This window comes from Hypanus sabinus, chromosome 28 (genome assembly GCF_030144855.1).
Source record: "Hypanus sabinus isolate sHypSab1 chromosome 28, sHypSab1.hap1, whole genome shotgun sequence".
NCBI lineage: Eukaryota > Metazoa > Chordata > Chondrichthyes > Myliobatiformes > Dasyatidae > Hypanus > Hypanus sabinus.
The window spans coordinates 12,472,996-12,479,458 of NC_082733.1; positions in this window are offsets into that span (position 1 = coordinate 12,472,996).

Here is a 6,463-nt window from a genome sequence, read left to right on the forward strand (position 1 = left end):
TAAAATCTCCACCCATTATCAACATATATTCATTTAGATTAGGAAGGGAAGTAAATAAACGTTTAAAAAATTCAGGGCAGTCAAAGTTTGGAGCATAAATATTAACTAGAACCACTTTTTGACTAAAAAGTGAACCAGTTATCAACAAAAATCTGCCCTGTGGATCAGAAATAATTTCTTGATGTGTAAACGAAATTGAGGGGTCTATAAAAATAGACACACCCCTAATTTTGGCGGTACAGTTCGAGTGAAATTGTTGACCCTTCCAGAACCTAAAAAAACGCTGATTATCCTCCCTCCTAATATGGGTCTCCTGTGCAAAAATAATATTAGCATTCAATCTATGGAATACTTTAAATATTTTTTTACGTTTAATCGGATGATTTAAACCATTAGTATTCCAAGAAATAAAGTTAATAGATTTATCCATCATGCCAATATTTGTTGTGTATATCATAAAAGGTTACAAAGACACATAACCCATAATTCAGGAAGAAGGAAAATTGATTCAGGAGCAACCGGAGAACATGACACCTCAACAATATTAATAATTTAAAGTCGGCCCATAAACTAAAAGCAAAAAAATAAAAATCAAAAGCGTGAAAAAAGATCCCTCCCCCCTCCCCCCACCCTTTGAAAGAAAGCCAAGCGGCAGGCGCATAATCTAATACTAACATTGAGATGCAATCTCAATGGCTCTCCACACGGTTTTAGATCACCCAGACAACACAAACACCTATGTCAGGATGCTGTTCATCAACTATAGTTAAGCATTTAATACCATCATTCCCACAATCCTGATTGAGAAGTTGCAGAACCTGGGCCTCTGTACTTTCCTCTGCAATTGGATCCTCTACTTCCCAACCGGAAGAGCACAATCTGTGCAGATTGGTGATAACATCTCCTCCTTGATGATGATCAACGCTGGTGCACTTCAGGGGTGTGTGCTTAGCCCACTGCTCTACTCTCTATATACCCATGACTGTGTGGCTAGGCATAGCTCAAATACCATCTATAAATTTGCTGACAATACAACCATTGTTGGTAGAAAATCAGGTGGTGATGTGACAGATTACAGGAGTAAGATATGCCCACTAGTGGAGTGGTGCCACAGCAACAACCTGGCATTCAACGTCAGTAAGACGAAAGAGCTAATTGTGGACTTCAGGAAGGATAAAATGAAGGAACACACACCAATCCTCATAGAAGGATCAGAAGTGGAGAGAGTGAGCAGCTTCAAGTTCCTGGGTGTCAAGGTCTCTGAGGATCTAACCTGGTCCCAACATATCTATGCAGTTATAAAGAAAGTAAGACAGCAGCTATACTTTACTAGGAGTTTGAAAAGGTTTGGTATGTCAACAGATACACTCAAAAACTTCTATTGATGTACCGTGGAGAGCATTCTGACAGGCTGCATCACTGTTTGGTATGGGGGGTGGGGGGCTACTGCTCAGGTCTGAAAGAAGCTTCAGAGGGTTGTAAATCTAGTCAGCTCCATCCTGGGTACTAGCCTACAAAGTACTCAGGACATCTTCAAGGAGCAGTGTCTCAGAAAGGCAGCATCCATTATTAAGGACCTCCAGCACCTAGGACATGCCCTTTTCTACTGTTACTATCAGGTAGGAGGTACAGAAGCCTGAAGGCACACACTCAGTGATTCAGGAACAGCTTCTTCCCCTCTGCCATCCAATTCCTAAATGGATATTGAACCCTTGGACACTACCTCACACTTTTTTAAATATATATTATTTCTGTTGTTTTGCATGATATTTAATCTAATCTACATATATACTGTATAAAGTATACTGAATAAGATTTACTTATTTTTTTACTATATTATGTATTGCATTGAACTGCTGCTAAGTTAACAAATTTCATGTCAGATGCCGGTGATAATAAACCTGATTCTGATTAAGTTTGCTTCTCATACAGTAATAAAGTGTACAATGGTAATCTTTATTTAATATATTATTAATACACTCAGTGACCACTTCATTAGGTACATTCTCCACATAAGAAAGTGGCCACTGAGTATGCTCGTGGTTTTCTGCTGCTGTAACTCATCCGTTTCAAGATTTGATGTATTGTGTGTTCAGAGATACTCTTCTGCACACCACTGTTGTAACACATGGTTATTTGAGTTACTTTCGTTTTCCTGTCAACTTGAGCCAGTCTGGCTATTCTCCTCTGACCTCTCTTGTTAGCAAAGCACTTTCACCCACAGACCTACTGCTCACTGATTTTTTTTTTGTTTCTCGCACCATTTTCAGTGAACTCTTGAGACTGCTGTGCAGAAAATTCCCAGGAAATCAGCAGTTTCTGAGGTACTCAAACCACCTCATCTGGCACCAGCAATCATTCCACAGTCAGTTAGATCATATTTTTTCCCCATGATGATATTTGGTCTGAACAACAATTAAGCCCCTTGACCATGTCTGTATGCTTTTATGCATTGAGCTGCTGCCACATGATTGGCTGATTAGATATTTGCATTAATGAGCAGGTGTACCTAATAAAGTGGCCATTGAGTGTATATAATAACTTGGATTTAGTGCACAGGGCAAAATTCCAAAATCTAAGACAACACAATACTGCAAGGAAGATAATAATAGGAAACAGGCAGATGCATTGGTCAGGTAGGTGGCAAATGGACGCAAGTGAAGAGACATGCATAATGTTGCATTTTGGTAGAAAAGATGACACATAAGCCAAGGCTACAATTCTAAAACACCAGAAGTCATGATGAAGAGTTCCAGGCCGAGACCCTCAACTATTTACTCTTTTTCATAGATACTGCCTGGCCTGCTGAGTTTCTCCAGCATTTTGTGTTTGCTGCTACAATTCTAAAGGGGAAAGAAGTCTGGAACTTTGTATGTGTGGATGTTGGAAGTAACAGGACAGGTTGACAGAGTATGCAGAATCCTGAGATTTATCGGTTGAGTGACAAGAGCAAGAAAGTCATGATTAATCATTATAAAGCCCTGTTAGGCCTTTATTTAGTGCTTTGTATTGCCCTTTCTAGAAAGTACATGGTGGAAAGGTGGGAGAATAACTGGCAACCCAAGTGCCTATAGGAACTAATGCCATATGCTTTGAAATACATTTGAGATACAGCAGAATAAATTTAGGGAGATGGCATTAAATCCAAAAAAAAAATCAGGAAAGATAATCGCGGAAATGGTGTGTGAAGGAAATGTTTGCAATTTTAACGTTTAAGTAGAATTAGACAGTTAACCAGCAGAGAAACAGACCCTGCTGACATCAAGTCTGCATCAACCATCAAGTACCTATATAAAGGAATCCTACACAAATCTGGTTTTATTCTCCCCACAAACTGTTCCCCTCCCCCACCTCCCCACAGACTTTACCAGTTCCTTTTGAGGTCTGGGCAATCTGTAGTTGCCAATTAATCAACCAAAGTACGTCTTGAAAATGTGGGAGGTAACCAGAGCACCTGAGGAAATCCACACAGTCACAGGGAGAACGTACAAAACTTCATACAGACAGTCCACTGGCCAGAATTGAACATGGGTTGCAGGTGCCACGAGTAAGCAGTTCTGCTAGCTGTGCTACTGTGCCTTATAAGAGGAATTTCTGCAAGGGAAGATTGTACCCAAATTTCAGCCATTTCCTGGCCCTTAATGGAAAGCATATAAATGGTAACAATAATACTAATATGCAAAGATGTTGGCGATGTTATCGTCTGAGACTCAATGGAGTTAATGAATCTATCAAATCAAATTAGCTAAAATGATTGAGAAAAATCTTGAGGAGAAAAGGAATAAAATGAAATAAAATATCAGGGGTGATAGTTTTGTAGCATTTAGAGGCAAAGTATATCAGTGAAACTATGGAAAATGAGTAGGGTTTGGCATTCGAGAAACCAGAATTTCCAATGTTTCAAAACTTTCAAAACAAAACTAGAGTTTGTACCATTAATAACCAGAAGGCAGTGATAATGATGCTGGAAGGGTAAAGCTCCTTGTTTTAGTAGTTTTTAAGGGAGATGTGTTGGACAAAAGCAGTAGAATTAATTGAAAGAATTTCATGAAACCATTTGGAGAAAGTTAAGAAATAATGTTGGCATACTGTCATGTCTAAATTAAGTGGAGATGTGCTGGGGTGTGTATTGCAGAATGCTCAGAGAGATTTAACTAAACACAAGTAATCATGGGTGACTTTAAATACCCTACAACAGTTTAGAATAAATACATTGCATAATACCAAAGAGAGAACATAATTTCGAATGCTTCCAGAACTTGTTCAGGGATTAATGTGCCTTTAGTCAAAAAGAGAATGAGGCATTGCTTAATTTTACATGTCAGGCCATATAATTGTGAAAGTAGAATAGTTGGGAAATAGTAAAGTAAGGTTCAACCTAACACTGATAACAAAGTTAAACATAAGCAAAATACAGTGGGTACTGGAAGTGGAAGTACTAAACGGGATCTATCAGCATTTTCTGTTTTGATATGAATATAAGCACGATTGATGTAAGTGCATTCTGGCTTCATGCTTTTAAAGTCAGCCCAGGAATCACTGTGTTTCCTGTTTCAGGCCTGGAAACATCCCTGTACCTAAACTCCATCCCAGAATTTTAGTCTCAGCTCCGCAAAGTGCCTGTGCCAAGCTTGGGATTTTTTGTGTTCCCAATGCCTATCGCAGGAATCTGTGTTCCCAGTGCCAGCTACAGCAGTCCAGTCTTGGCCCCAGAATGGCAGTGTGCCCTCATTCAGTCTCTGGAATGTCTGTGTTCCCAGCCTCAATCTTCAGAATGTCTGTGTTCCCAGCCTGAACCTTGGTAATGTCTGTGTTCCCATTTTTTAGTTGCAGAAGCATATGCATTCCCAGCCCCAGTAAATGAAATCCCATAATTCCAGCTTCAGCACCAGGATTGGTGCCTTCTTAGCTGGAAGGTTAGGAATATCCACTTCACCATCTCCGTCCCAGCCCAGTCCAAGACTAAACTATCTTTGCTGTTCCACAAATTCTATTGTCCAAGTGATCCAGTTGTGCCTAATATCCATAATAACCGTCACCACCAGATACTGTACAGTTTGTATCATAAAAAAGTAGAGGTTGAGATATCTGCAAACCATTACCTATCAAAAGCAGCCAATGCCGGCTGATAAAGCTGTGTATAGAAAGCCAAACCACATAGTACTCCCGGTTTTCAAGGGTGCACTAACCTTTAAATGAACTACCGATACCAACAAAACCACACTACGTTATCGTGCCTCCACTTACGCTGGCTGTCTTGTTTCTAATTCTACAGCTTGGATGAAATGAAGTGGAACAATGAGTGGTGTGAAGGGTTAATCTGTCACACAACAATGAAACAGGCCTTCAGCCCACCGAGTCTATACTGACTATCACTCACCCATTTACACTAATCCAATGTCCACTTTATTTTTTTCTCTGCTCCATACTCTCCATCAACTCCCTACACATTGGGTGCAATTTGCTTTGGCCGATTAACCTGTCAAACCACACCACTCTGAGTTGTGGGAGAAAACCGGAGCACCTGGGGGAAACCCACGTGGTCATAGGAAGAATCTGTAAACTCCACACAGATAGCTCCTGAGGTTTGGATTGAACCCAAGTCTCTGATCCAACTGTGCTGCCTGTGCTTGGCACAGGGAAGACTGGAAAACATCGCCATATTAGGGAAGTCGGCTCTACCTGACACACATGACTGTTACCTGGGCCGGTGAGAGGCTGGCAAGAAGTGGTGGTATTTTGACTGTGTAAAGATGCACTGCCTTATCTTTCTCCAAAACTCTGCTCACATGCAGACAGCTCGCCTCAAATGTCCTTGGGACCTGTCAAAGTCACCTGCTTAGGCAGCCCCTCAGAATAGGTATGATTTGCCTCAATTCCAGCTGATGTGGGAATTTGAGAATACTCAAGGTTGGAGAAAGTGGTGGAATCAGCCCAATCCATCACAGGCAAAACCCTTCCCACCACTGAATACATTTACACAGAATGCCACCACAGGAAAGCAGCATTCATCACCAAATACCCCCAGGTCATCCAGGTCATGTCCTCTTCTCATTACTACCATTGGGCAGGAGTAACAGAAACCTTAGGTCCAACACCACCAAATTCAGGAACAGGTATTACTCTACAACTATCAGGCTCCCCAACTTCAATAACCATTACTTTGAACTGATCCTATGAGCTACAAAGCTGATTCTATGAGCTATAGACTTGCTTTCAAGGACTTTTCACAACATACTCTCAGTATACTTTTAAAAATTTGCAGTTTGTCTTCTTTTGCACGTTGATTGGTTGTCAGTCTTAGTTTACATATACAGAAGCTTATCATAAATTGTATTCCTTTTTTATCCTGCAAATGCCTGCAAGAAAATGAACCTCAAGGTCGTATATGGTAACATATACATAAATACTTTAATAATAACTTTACTTTGAAGTTTCCCTGATGTTTATGTGGTGATGCACA